General features: G+C 38.0%; 1 protein-coding gene across 3 annotated transcripts in view; it reads right to left on the bottom strand.

Annotated features, from left to right (window-relative positions):
• Positions 1 to 15,237, bottom strand: part of USP49 (ubiquitin specific peptidase 49) — an 81,788-nt gene that overhangs the window by 51,860 nt on the left and 14,691 nt on the right. For all 3 annotated transcript variants that reach the window (XR_013383528.1, XR_013383529.1, XM_077904035.1), the window contains exon 2: positions 8,440 to 8,513. The gene's annotated coding sequence lies outside the window, so the exon portion shown is untranslated. The remainder of the gene's footprint in view (positions 1 to 8,439; positions 8,514 to 15,237) is intronic.

The raw sequence follows: 15,237 nt of genomic DNA, 5'->3' as shown, positions 1-15,237 counted from the left end.
CAGGCTCCACGCAGGGAGCCCAATGCAGAACTCGATCCCGGATCTCGTCTCCAGGATCACAGCCTGCGCCAAAGGCAGCGCTAAACCACTGAGCCACCCAGGTTGCCCTAATTCTTATCTTTTAGAGGCACATAAAAAACTATTTATAGATGAAATCATATGATGTCTAGGATTTGTTTCAAAAGAACCCAGGAGTAGGGTAAGGAAGAGGGAAGGGGTATAGATAAAGTTTGAAATTTTCTTTCTTTTTTTTTTAAAGATTTTATCCACTTATTTGACAGAGAGCGAGAGAGAGAGTGTGAGAGTGTGCAAGCACACTCAGGGGGGGAGCGGCAGAGGGAGAGGGAAAAACAGGCTCCCCACTGAATAGGATCCTAAGACCTGATCATTACCTGAGCTGAAGGCAGATGCTTAACCAACTGAGCCACCCAGGCACCCAAAGTTTGAAATTTTCTATAATAATTTTGTTTTAATTATGGAAAGCAAGGTTCATTATAATTTTTTGTTTCTTAGATAGGCTCCATGCCTAGCACTGAGCCCAGCACGGCACCTGAACCCATGACCCTGAAATCAATACCTGAGCTGAGATCAAGAGCTGGATGCCCAACCAGCTGAGCCACCCAGGCATCCCAGGGTTCATTATAAGTTTAGCAAAGGAGGGGCACGAGGCTGGCTCAGTCAGTAGAGCCTGTGATTCTTGATCTTGGGGTGGGGAGTTCAAGCCTATGTTCAGGGTAGAGTTTGCTTAAAAAAAAAAAAGTTTAGCAAAGGACAACTGGACAACTGGAGTCCTGTTTTTTCCTATTAATTTTAACACTTGAAAAAATAAAACTAAGATGTGTAGAGAATATAAAACTGCAAGAGTACAGCTCTCCCTCTGCTTTCTGTCCCTGGTTGCCTCTCTAGAGGTAACTACTGTTAACTGAGTATCCTTCTGCAGCACATTTCCAGAATATTTTATGCTTTTAGAAACATGTTTGACTTTATCATACACATTATTCTACATTTAAAAAAATATATTATTTATTTGAGCGAGAGAGAAAGAGCACAAGTGGAAGGGGGGCTGGGCTCCCCACTGAGCAGGGAACCCTGTGCAGGGCTCCATCCCATGACCCTAAGATGACCGGAGCTGAAGGCAGACATTTAACCAACTGAGCCACCCAGGCACCTCTACATCTTTCTTTTCTTCTCTTTTCTTTTCTTCTCTTTTCTTTTCTTTTTTTTTAACTTTAAGATACCTTGGAGGTTTTTCCCATACATCTAGCTTTATCTCACTCTTTTTTAAAGACTATATACCATGTTCTATGACATGGATGGCCTAATTCATTTAACTAACTCCTCTACAAATGAAGAATTATGCTATTTTCAAACAATGTGCCACGTGTACTCTTTGACATCTATCATGACACACTTATGCAAGTGTCTATGAGATAATTTACAGAAGATGAATTGCTGTGACAAGGAATACATACATTTAAATTTTATTTCTTTTTTAAAGATTTTATTTATTTATTTATTCATGAGAGACAGAGAGAGGCAGAGACCCAGGCAGAGGGAAAGCAGGCTCCCTGCGGGGAGCCCCAAGTGGGACTCAATCCCAGGACTCCAGGATCATGACCTGAGCTGAAAGGCAGATGCTCAACCATTGAACCACCAAAGGCTGCACTGATTTACACTCCTTCCCTCACCTCCCAGTAGCAATATTTGAGAATTCATGTTTTCCCAGTACAGGATTGACACATCTTTAAATAATTTTCCATCTCACATTTGAAAAATTATACACACACACACACACACATATTTTGTGTGCCTTTAATTATGGTGACTATCAATGTTTTTTTTCTCTTTATCTGAACTGTCCATTCATGTCTTTTACATTCGGTTCCTGGTCTTTAAGAATTGATTTGTAAAAACACTTTCTGTGCTGATGAAATCAGAGTACTTGGTTCCAAAAAGTAAAAAAAAATGGCCTTCAAATTACAGATATAAAAATACTAAAGAGTAGCTCAAAAATACGGGTACCTATTAAGAAATCATGTGACTGAATGAAGTCAGCTTTCTGTAATAGTGTATGGTATTATTATAGGACATTCAGAGAAATGCCAAAAAACAAAGAAAGGAATACAGAAAACATGTCAGATGTTTGTATTTCCAAGAAACCAAGACATTCACATGTAATGTTGTTCAAATTTACTAATATCCCCTTGTGCTTCTTCCCACCTTACCTCAGTACTAGATATGGCACCCCTATTCACCTGACTTGAAAACTTGACATTCTCTTTAACTCCTTCATCATGTCACAGTCAAGGTGGTTACCAAAGTCTACTAATCACATTCAGAAACCAGAGTACAAGGCTCAGGGCTAAGTTCTTTGTTATAGCAGCTCATTTAAGAGAATGGATTCAGGGCAACCTGGGTGGCTCAGCAGTTTAGCGCCGCCTTCAGGCCCAGGGTGTGATCCTGGGGACCCAGGATCGAGTCCCACACATTAGGCTCCCTGCATGGAGCCTGCTTCTCCCTCCACCTGTGTCTCTGCCTCTCTCTCTCTCTCTCTTTCTCATGAATGAATAAAATCTTTAAAAAAAAAAAAAAAAGAATGGATTCAAATGCCACCTCCCCACGCCCTCTCCCCCCCACACACACACACACGCTTGCACATACACAGGTGTGCGCATGTGCACACGCGTTTCTTAAACCTAATTACCTTCCTCATTGCTATTGCTCTCTCCCCCCAAATCTAGGCCCTTAACGCTGTGGGCCATTCATTACACCTTTAAGTGCTAATTGATCTTGATGACTCCTATCTTTTTAGAACTACTATATACCCTAAATATCATCATAGTATTAAGCAAAAGCAGCATTTTCATCCTATACTGTATACCCCTGCTCAAAAATCCACAATAGTTGGGGTGCCTAGTTGGCTCAGTTGGCAAAGCATGGGACTCTTGATCTTAGGGTCATAAGTTCAAGCAGAGCTTACATTAAAATATATATATATATCCACAATGGTCATCTATCTAATATCTTAGAGATAGCTGATACACAGAAAGCTCATTTGTTTTAAAAGACTATCTCAAACCCACCATTACCTTTTACTGGGCCTGTAACTTTAAATTTGTTCCCAGAATCATTAAAATGAGGTATGATATTTATATGCCTTAGAATGGATGTGCTGATCGTATGAAATAGTTTATGTCATAGTGCCTAGCATATAGAAAGTACTCAAAAAATAATAGGTGAATAGCACTAATGTGAATGAATAGTCTAAACTCAATAGAACTTGAAGGGATTTTTTTAAAGGATTTTATTTATTTACTTGAGAGGGTGAGCAAAAGAGAGAGAGAGAGAGAGCATGAGCAGGGGGAAGGGGACGGAGAGAGAAAAGCAGACTCCCCACTGAGCAGGGAGCCCAACCTGGGGGGTCAATCCTAGAAGCCTGAGATCATGACCTGAGCCAAAGACAGATGCTTAACTGACTGAGCCACCCAGTGCCCCTGAAGGGATTTTTAAATTAGAGAAAAGACCAAGTGTCTAGCAAGTCCTAGGATGCTGTATGTACTCGATAATACATGTTAAAACCTGGGCTTCCAGTAAAATATGGCAGAATGAATACACATTTATCTCCTTTCCTCTCAAAATCCCAGTAAAATCAGTATATAAAGGGTAATAAAGGCCATCAATTCATAAAGACAAACAGTGGGAGATAATAAAATAGTACATGAGAAGTATCGAAATTTTGGAATCTGGAAAGCAAACAGAGGAATGGGAAGTGTAATATACAAGAGCATGCTAAAATTTAAATGCTGCTCACACCAGGGTGAAATAAGCAAGCAAGTTGGTTAGAACTTCAGAACCAGGAAAGGCCTGGAAATTAGAGGCTCCACATACCTCTGAAGGTAGAGGTAAGGAGTGGGATTTAAGGGATTACTAAAAAAAAAAAGGTTGGTTGGACACTGTTGAAAGGACCCCTCCGTTTACCCCACCTCTGCCCTGAGCAGCAGACTATGTCTTACCTGCTGGCAAAAGACAGGATTTTATTTGAGCCCTAGACAGTCTGGTCTTTGGAACACCAGGCACAGCTGGAAACTGGGTGCCTGGCAGGTAGCAGTGCTGAAGAGACAACAGCTGTTTGGTGTATTCTGATTAAAAAGCTCCTTTAACACCTTCAATAAAAGGAAGGTCACAATGCCGCCCAATTAAAAAAAAAAAAAAAGGAGCTTCTATTAAAGCGTATCTTAAAAATTAAAATAATCTTTAGAGATAATTTTTGGTCATTCACATTTTGAATGTCAGTTTCTTTTTCCATTAATATTCTAATGGTATTCCCAATCGTCTGCAGTTGGAAATGACTGAAGTTAGTGATATGATAGACGTCCAGCCGGTGAGCAGGAGTCTGATGGCCGCATTAGTTAACCTTCAAGTCATTATTAAGTGACTCAATCTAATGAGCCAAGTAATCTCTTTCTGTACAAAAGTCTATTAAACAAATTACAGGGTCTTGGGAGCAACGCACAGGGCAAGGAAAATCTCATGCATGTATGGACATTTTTCTTCAAATAATGAAGAATAAATAGAATAAATTTAACATCAGTTGGTATTTAATTTTTTTAAGTTAAGGTTCTTAACAAAAATGGCACTAACTTGAAAACAAAATAAGATTAAAACAGCCACAATAAGGGTGAACTAGATAGGCTAGTGTTTCATATATGATTTGAAAAATTCCAAACCATTTGGTACTTCTTTTAAATAATAATAATAATAATAATAATAATAATAATAATAATAATAATAATTTTAAAACATCACAAAATGTCAAGCAGTTTCCACTTTATCCTCAGCAGTCAGCCACTGAGAAATATCAGTCAGTGCTCAAGACACAGAGGCTTGAGCATCACAGCGTCTATTGCCAACTCTGAAATGTTCTGGAAAGGGAGGTGTGACTACAGCAAAGGATTCCAGAGCTGGAATGGCAGCTTCATGAGGACAGAAGTGTTTTTGTTTTTATTTTGCTTACTGACTTACTTCCAGCCCCTAGAACTTGTCTGCAACATAGATGCTCAGTACAACCAAACAGCTATCCTGTAAGGTCCTTTTGGTCCTCCTAAAGTAGGGAGCAACCAACACAAAGAACACTCCAAATATGGCACATATCAGTGAGATCACTGGAAAGGTTGGATGGTATTCCTACTTAAAGTGAAGCCCTCCTTTTTCCAGATTTCCAGAGCTTCCATAATCTGGAATATACCCCCCAGCACAATTATGAAAAAAGAGCATAAGTCTCACTTCTCTAGGCTAGGAGACATAGCTTCAGCCTATCAGGATGTCCCTAGAATGTACACGGAGGTGTTGTGTGGTAGGCACTGCTTGTGACCATTCACAATCCACTCAATTACTAGACAGGAGCACCATGACCTTCTGGCCCAGACTGGGGTCACCGTTACATTCTAACATAGAAACAAACCTTAGTACTTCTCACTGAAAATCTAGAGAAGAGTGGTCTTATTTTACATTTCTGCAAATCTTTTCAATGTCTGAATTAAGGAAAACAGCCAGATTCTCCTATCTATTTCTGTATTCAATTGGTTACACACCACGCAGCTTTTGGAAAACTCCACTATAGACTTGCAAGCAAGTAATGTTTTAGTATTATTATGAACATAGCTTTGACTCCTGAAAGAGTCTCAGGGGGCCCTAGACCACTCCTTAAGACACTGTTGTAAAAGAGATGTATGCTAAAAGCTGTAACTTTGATCAACAATTAGAAGGGATTCTCAAACAGGAAATGGGTGTTAAGATGGAGAGGAAAAAGGAAAACATGCTGACCATATATGGCCACACTTTATTCTTTTTTTTTTTTTTTAAGATTTTATTTATTTATTCATGAGAGAGACAGGGAGAAGCAGGCTCCCTGTGGGGAGCCCAATGCAGGACTCAATCCCAGGACCTTAGGCTAATGACCTGAGCCAAAGGCAGATGGCTCAACCACTGAGCCACCCAGGTGCCCCTGTAGTTGTTATTGTAAATGTTGCTTATCCTTTGTACTTTACCATATTTCAACGGAGAATGAATTGCTATGTGAAGAAAAGAAAAGCCAACGATTCTGATAAAATATAGCCCAGAATGAAAACCATGTATTAGAATTCTTTCCAGTTCCTAGACAAATGTCGATTGTTAATGTACACTGACTTTTTAGACCATTACTTCTAAGTGACATGCTAATTATAAGATCCATAAGTCACCTCTCTCCTGCCCTTCCTTTCCTTGCATAACTTTCTTCTGTCATTCAAATATTATTTAACAGGACAAAAGAACAATTTCCAATCACTAATCAGTTCCAAACTGCTGCACAGCTCAATCTTTCTGAGAGCCCATTTCTACAAATAGCAGCTAACTGGCAATCTACAAATCAACTCATTCTAATCCCTTTTAAACATACATACATATTAATATTAGTCCTTTGCTAGGTGCAAGTGATTTTCTAACTACTACAAATGATTCATAAAGAAGCAAAACAGCTGTATTCATTTAAGGATGGTCCAAGACAAATAATTACTTATGGATAATCATCTCATATTGTCATTTTCCCATACTTAAGAAGATACATGATTTCAAATTTTCCTTCCCATAGGCAAGCAAAATCAGATTAGTTATGGTGACTTGTTCAGGAAATATTTGGTTTTATCATCTTATTTAAATTTACACCCACCTTAACAAACTTTATATGAGTTTTACTAACGAGGCCAGCAGTTATAGGCTCTGGAAAAGAGGATCTAGGTTTGAATCTGAAATCTGCCACTTGCAATTTTGACTTTGGGCAAATTACTTAATCTGTGCCTCAGCTTCCTCAACTTTTAAAATGAAGATTAATATCAGTATCTGCCTTGTAAGTAGATGATGGGATTACATGAGATAATGAATAAGTGGGTAAAACACTTCAAAAAGTGCCTGCCACATAAAAAGTATTCAGTAAATGTTAACTTCTATTTTTATATATTAGTCTTCTAAGATAGTCACAGCAGACAGAATAGTTCATAATAATCTAATAAAGTTCCAGGACAATATAGGAGGAAAATATTAAGAAGAGATGACTATCTTAATGTCCTTCCTTCTTAAAAATAGGTAATTGTCTGCACTACCTAAAAAGTGCTGACAAGTCATGGAAAAGACACCAAAGACATTTTCATAATTATTACAATTCTGTGAAACAAGAGAGAAGAAATTTAAAGAAGACTTTTCTGTCAACATAGACTGAAGGAATCGTAACAAAATTTGACATATCTATCTAGAAACAAGAGAATCATGCAACCTGCTTTAACACAGATACTTCTATGGGCAAGATAAAATTATCACAGCCAGAAGGTAGTTCATGCATATCTGTAAGCATCATACACACCACGACATATGCAGTAAGAGCTGAAGGTGTGTAACTGTTCTCACACATAGCCTAGCAGCAGACTCTGAAAGAATTGAAGCTTAAAGCCAGAAAGAAAATTTTCATGAAAAAATTTAAAATTCTTGCCTCTAGGGCTGACCTTCTACAAGATGACTTACCTCCTGTACTGAATCAGAAAAAGATTAATCTATAGAGGGCTAGCACATAAAAATGCTAACTAGAATACATAACAAAATTATAGCTAACATTTACTCAACACTTACTATGTTCCAGGCATTATTCCAAGTTTTTTAGATGTATTATCCAACTAATCCTCAACATCACGATGAGACAGGAATTTTACGGTCCCCACTTACACCCAAGAATTAAGTTTGTTAAGAAATTAAGTTGCCCAAATATCAAGTTAATGATGGCTAGTCAAAAACAGTACAGCTTCTAATCCCAAGTTTTGAATCATTAGGCAAAGAAGAAGGTTGCACAAATACATATCATACACTTACATACCCTGGGAAGGGGCTAAGACTTAGGTAGAGGGTTTGGTTATCTATAATGTTTGAATTATTGACAATAAAAATGTATGGACTTGTAGCATTAAAACATTTTATATCTCATTAATTTAATCACACATTCTATCAGACCTTCTGTGGAATTCCATGGACACAATCTGCTCTTGCCTAAACAAGCAGGACTGCCACCATAAGCCTAACATCACAGCAGCTGGTAGTATTTGGAAAAAGAGAATCCAACCACCAAAGCTTCAAGACCTACCCTAGACTTGTTTTAATATGTGCCTGATCTCCAGATCCTACCTTTATCTTCAAATATGGCTGTGTCCTCTCTTAGTTTAAGTTAACTCATAGAACTGAGAAATTCACAACAGTATGAAGGAAGAATGTGGTAAAAGTTCAGAAGGGGAATAAGACAAATATAGTAACTGATCACTCACATGAAGGGTATACCAACCTTGGCCACTTGCTACAAATTGGCCATACATAACACTATTAAGAATAATTTTCATTAACCTTTTTTTATAGTTTTATTCTTACCCATTAAACAAGTTTTTTCCATCTTCTTCCATATTATTCCACTGCCATTGATTAGGTTTCCTCTTCTCTATTACCTATAGGGGAAACAATCCATAAGGTTGAACTAATATACAGCAAGAAAAAAGCAATTTCATGAATTTTATTTATAAATTCAAAAAAAGGGTCAGTACCTAGGACATGCAGCTACCTGGAGTTTAAGCTTAAAAGCTCTATGAAACCTCTATTAATTTCAGGAGTAATGACTTCAATAATTGTGATAGTGATCTTGAAAAATGGGAAATTATAATTCAGCTTAATTCTGACAACTATTAATAAGACTCCATATGTCCAAATATTTGCCATCTCAGTTCCACTTACATCATTTAAACTACTGCAATATACTTTTGAATGGGGAGGGGTAGAATTACAGATACATAAAACAAATCACTATAGAAGGAACAAACGAAAATGGAACATCCTTTAAATGGTCATTAAAAATAAAGTCCCTAGCAAGCAAATTTCAAGCTTACCTCCTAGGGAAACTTGCTGAATTCTCATGTTTCTGGTGTCATGAAAGGCAAGAGTACAGGATGCAGAGTAACAAAGACCAGTTATCATCATGGTGTCCACTTACTAGCACAAGATCTTATGCAAATTTCTTATTTGTCTGAGATTGTTTTCTAATATACTTCAGGGCACTGGTAAAAGGACTAAGAATGTAGGTAAAATGCTAGGTCATGGGACGCCTGGGTGGCTCAGAGGTTAAGCATCTACCTTCAGCTCAGGGTGTGATCCTGGAGTCTCCGGGATCAAGTCCCACATCAAGCTTCCTGTATAGAGCCTGCTTCTCCCTCTGCCTGTGTCTCTGCCTCTCTCTGTGTGTCTCTCATGAATAAATAAATTAAAAATCTTAAAAAAAAAATGCTAGGTCATTGCCTAGCACAGAGCTAATGATCAACAAAGGTTTAGCAACTTTCTTTTATCTTTCTATCTTTAGTTTAGAGCAATGTTCAGGGCTTGAGAGGATAAAGCCCATTCTTGAAAAACTTCCTCACCTTATTCTGTCAAAGAATAACAATAACAATGATGATGATGATAATAGCTGCTGATGGCATTTACATGGTTTTAAATGTGTGCCAGACACTCATCTAAGCACTCTCACATATACTCATTCACTTCGTACGACTGAGTTAGTTATTATCTTTATTCCCATTTCACAGACAGTGAAACTAAAGCACAAATAAGTTCCATGGTTATTAAGTGGCAGAGCTAGAATTCAAAAGCAGGCTTCTGCTCTGAAGGAACATTAGCGCCAAGGACTAACATCAAAGTGACAGAAGGAATGCCTTTCCTTAAAGAGCTCTCTAATATTAATGTATGTAGTTAACATACATTAATACATAGGGAATGTTCAGATGGCTCACCAAGTAGAATAGATTCATATTTTAGGTAATTAAGGTTATCTAAATATTGGTATAAAATAAATGTAACTAAATATTAAATATAACTAGGATTCAACATAGTTAATGTATTTTAAAATATAGTTTATGTGTTATATATCTTTTTTTAAAAAAGATTTTATTTATTTATTCATGAAAGACACAGAGAGAGAGAGAGAGCAGAGACATAGGCAGAGGGAGAAGCAGGCTCCATGCAGGAAGCCTGATGTGGGACTCGATTCCAGAACTCCAGGATCATGCCCTGGGCCAAAGCTAGGCACTCAACCGCTGAGCCACCCAGTCATCCAAATGTTTTATATATCTCAAAGTATTTTAAGTATATATTTTATATTATTTTTCAAGTTTATTTTTTTTAATTTTTAATTTATTTATTTATGACAGTCACAGAGAGAGAGAGAGAGAGCGCGCGCGCGAGAGAGAGGCAGAGACATAGGCAGAGGGAGAAGCAGGCTCCATGCACCAGGAGCCCGATGTGGGATTCAATCCTTGGGTCTCCAGGATCGCGCCCTGGGCCAAAGGCAGGCGCCAAACTGCTACGCCACCCAGGGATCCCTATTTTTCAAGTTTAAAAAGTTGATCACAAGAATATCAATACATTTATTTAATTTTTTAAAAAGATTTTTTTAGAGAGAGAGAGTAAGAGAGAGCACAAGATGGGGGAGGGGTAGAGGTAAAGGGAGAAATGAACTACCTGCTAAAAGGGCAACACGACTGGGCTTGATCCCAGGACTCTGGGATCATGACCTGAGCAGAAAGCAGATGAACCAACTGAGCCACTCAGACACTAATCAGTCATATCTAATGAGAGTAAAAAATAGGCCAAAGCCTTGGATGACACAAAAGTAAACTTACACAATAAGAAAAAAAATTTTACATCCATCCACCACTAAATAAAGAAATCTCATGTAAAATTCTTCTAAGAAGACCACAATTAAATGTCTTATATGCTAAATTAGGAAGTCCAGCACAGGCTGGCAGGAAGAGAGAAAGCTAGGTGTCAGTAAACCTGGGTTTCAGTCCATACTCTGCCACTGAAGAGTTTTGTGATCTTCAGGCCCACTCAAATTTGAAATTCCAAAATTTGTACACACCACCCATATTTACCCAGAGTAAATAATTATGTAGAAAGAAAACATGTAACACTCTACATTTCAGAGTACAGTATGGAGAACATGAACAAAAAGGATCAAAAAAATAAAAAATAAAAAGAATAAAATAAAAAAAAAGGATCAAGGTCTGCTGACTTTAATGTTCTAAGTTATTAGTTGCCATGGGTTTTTAACAATGACCAGTGGTGGGAACCCTGGGTGGCGCAGCGGTTTGGCGCCTGCCTTTGGCCCAGGGCGCGATCCTGGAGACCCGGGATCGAGTCCCACATCAGGCTCCTGGTGCATGGAGCCTGCTTCTCCCTCTGCCTATGTCTCTGCCTCTCTCTCTCTCTCTGTGACTATCATAAATAATTTTTAAAAAAATTAAAAAAAACAATGACCAGTGGTTTAAGTTCAAATTTAGGACCTCTGCACAGAAACTGCAAAACAGATTTATGATTTTCTGTGAAACACAAAGGGTGCTAGGATTGTACTGACACACTCTGACCATGGTTCAGAATAATCTAAGTGGTAAAATATAAGTTCACTTGCCAAATGAACTCATTTCTTATAACTTGTTTATTAAAATCCTTTTTCATCATTAAACAGAAATGTGGTCCATGGATTTATGAAGCTGTGTTATACAGTGTACACAGAATGTCAACCTAGACTATGAGCTTCCTGAGAACAGGTTGTTTCTCATTCATTCTAGAGTCCTACTCACTTAATATATATTGTTGGTTGAATGAATTATTGATAGAGGACCTCTTCTTTTAAAATGACCTTTATCTCAAATTTTAATTCTTGAGCAATATGATAATATTTACAAAGTATTTTCTTTTTTTTTTAAGATTTTATTTATTTATTCAAGAGAGACACAGAGAGAGAGAGGCAGAGACATAGGCAGAGGGAGAAGCAGGCTCTTGATGTGGGGCTTGATCCCAGAACCCTGGGATCACATCCTGAGCCAAATGCAGACGCTCAACCACTGAGCCACCCAGGTACCCCTACAAAGTATTTTCAATTAAATATTTCACATGGCAAGGGCGTCTGGGTGGCTCAGTCAGTTAAGCATCAGACTTTTGATTTTGGCTCGGGTCATGATCCCAGGGTTGTGATAACAAGCCCTGCACTGGGTTCCATGCTCAGGGATAGCATGAAATAGCTGCATAAGATTCTCTCCCTCTCCCTTCTGCCCCTCCCCACCCCCACTCACACACTCTCTCTCAAATAGATACTCTTTAAAAAAAAAAAAAAAAAAAAGCAAACCCCTCAAAACCCAAAAACTTCACATGGCATTCACCACTATAAACTGTAATTTTTTTCATCTCTCCACATGTACATGTTTGTTGTAGAACAGAACACTTTCACATTGTTTCCAAAATAAAAACAAACTAGGACCAATACAATGATGTGTAAAAGATCCACAGCCTCAGACTAAAAGATGGTCATGCCCCACATTAGAAATTTTCTTCCCTAAATGCCTGTGTGGTTAAAATAAAAAAGTTTTAGGGGTGTCTGAGTAGCTCAGTCAGTTAAGTAATATGTACTCTTGATTTTGGCTCAAGTCATGATCTCAGGGTCCTGGGATCGAGCCCCGAGTGTAGAGCTCCATGCTCAACATGGAATCTGCTTGGGATTCTTTCCTTCCTCCTATCCCTCCCCCACTCATACTCACATGTGTGTGTGTGCTCTCAATCTCTCTCTCTCTCAAATAAACAAAAAGTTTTAAATAAAAATTTTAGAAATCCATCTGCCTTGATTGGCTTTCTGTATCTAATAAGATATTAGATGGGTCTCTTTACTTATAAGGGGCATAAGAACACGGGAGAGTGCTAGAGTCAGATTTAGAATCATAAGGCTTGAGTTTGAGCGTCACTTATTAGCAGTGTAACCTTGGGCAACTCACTAATGTCCTGGGATCTCTACCTTCCTACTTGTAAGTGGATATAACATCAGCTCTACTCCCTTCCAAGGATGCTGCATAGATCAAATAAAATGTGTGTGCAATGCATTGTAAACTGACAAGAGCTACACATGGGTTAGCTCTTCTTTCTTTGCTACTAAAAATAGGAAAGACTTATTGAGAAGAGACTGATATTTGAACATTCCAGGGGTTTGGGGGAGCATGCTAGGATTCAAGAACCTGACCTTTCCTGTGGAGCTAAAGAATCCTAAAATGTGTTTGGTAACTGCATCTTTATTTTAGTTAAATAACACCCTGGTCTTAACTAACAGCTTATAGGGATTAAAGAGCATAAGCTCTTAGCCACACTGGGAATATCTTCTCACAAAAATTAAAATGACTTAAAAGCAATAGCAGATATACTTGCATTCTCCCCAATCATCCAAGATAAATATATGCAAACAAAAGCAATACCAAATCCCATTTAGTTTGTAGAGCAGCAGTGGCAGCCACGAAAATGGCCTTCCATACAGCATGCACCAGAATTGCTATTCCATCACTGTGCTTAAATCTAATCCTGCTTTTCTACACCCCACATATAACAAAAATCATTAATTGGTAGAGCTCAGTCTGTAGCATACATCCAAATCATTTTAAAAACATTAGTTGTCATTACCAAGAATATTTTTAAAAATACTATACAACAATTTTGTCAGCACAGAGTGGCAATTTTAATGGGAAGAGAACATTTATGAAAATTTATTATACTCCTACTAGATACCATGCTAAGTGAGGTGTTTTCACATATATTTGCTCAGTTAATTCTCACAATGAGGTGGGTGCCAGGGGCACTTTATGAATGAAAGATAGATACTTGAATCAGTTGTTAAATGACTGGTCCAGGACCACACAGGAAAAAAACAGCAACACTTAGGCCCAAGATAACTGCTTTGATTAGTGCAATTCCAGTAACTCAATACCATTGGCAAAGAACAAAGCTTTGTGCCAAGAAGGGACTGAGCTGTAAATCTGCACTCCTTTTTTTTTTTTTTAAATCTGTACTCCTATAGAAACAGTTTCTGATTTTAAAATTTAAACATAATGACTTAAAAATAAAAAATAAAAAAATAAACATAATGACTTATCACTGAAGGCTGGCTCAGTCAGTAGAGCATGTGACTCTTGATTCTGGGGTCATGAGTTGAAGCCCCACACTGGGTGTAGAGACTACTTAAAAAGGAAAAAGAAGAAAGTAAGAATCACAGCTCTTTAATTAAAAATTAAAGCTAACCTACATATCACTATTCACTATACTATAAACATAAAGTGATACTGTTGATTTTCCCTGAAATTCCTATTAAAAAACTGATATTTATAAAATGAACATTTTAGAAGGGCTCTAAAATAGACAACACTAAAGATACGATAAGGTTTAGATCAATTGATGGGCTCTTTATCTGTGCCAAGCAATGAGATGTTAGGAGTATTTGGACAAGAACCAAAACCCTATAGAGCTTTCCAATGGAACAGTTCTAGCAGAAACAATACAGAGCTTGATGGCTCTGTTATCTGGTTAGAGTATTTTAAGATACAAAATAAACCCAGATCTGAAAAATATAAGGTTGTATCAAATTATAAAACAATACCCTAATTAGATGTTGTGGTTAAGAGAGCAGGTTTATTTTATTTTATTAAGATTTTATTTATTTATTCATGAGAGGCAGAGACACAGGCAGAGGGAGAAGCAGGTTCCACTCAGGGAGCCTGATGTGGGACTCGATCCCGGGTCTCCAGGATCACGCCCTGGGCCAAAGGCAGGCGCTAAACCGCTGAGCCACCCAGGGATCCCAAGAGAGCAGGTTTAGACATCAGGTTGGCTGGATCAGAATCTCAGTAGGACCCAATTCCTAGCCTGGGTTCAGTTTCCTCACCTATATCATACAGCTGCTGGGGAGTTATAATGTGGAAAGTGCTCAGAAGAGTCAATGGCATCATCTATTATTTTTCTAGTATTACCTTGTGTAAAAAATAAAGCACATATGTCAAAAGACTGAAGGCCTCTCATTTTAAGCTAATCCATTTCCAAGTTCAGAATTTAAAACATAATAAAAAGAAGCAAAATCCTAACTTTCATGATAACAGTCAGGATGGCGGTTAATCTGGTGTTGGGTGTAAGGGAGGATCACACAGGGAACTTTTACACTTAGAGGATGGTTATCCTGGCTTTTGTTTCACTTATCTTTAAAATGTACATATGTTTAGGGGGACCTAGCTGGCTCAGTTGATAGTTGATAGAGCATGTGACACTTGATCTCAGGGTTGTGAGTCTGAGCCCCACAATGTGTAGAGATTACTTAAAAATAAA

Source organism: Canis aureus, chromosome 7, assembly GCF_053574225.1.
Source record: "Canis aureus isolate CA01 chromosome 7, VMU_Caureus_v.1.0, whole genome shotgun sequence".
Taxonomy (NCBI): domain Eukaryota; kingdom Metazoa; phylum Chordata; class Mammalia; order Carnivora; family Canidae; genus Canis; species Canis aureus.
Note: the sequence above shows the minus strand (reverse complement) of the source record. Positions and strands in the feature narration are given on the sequence as shown.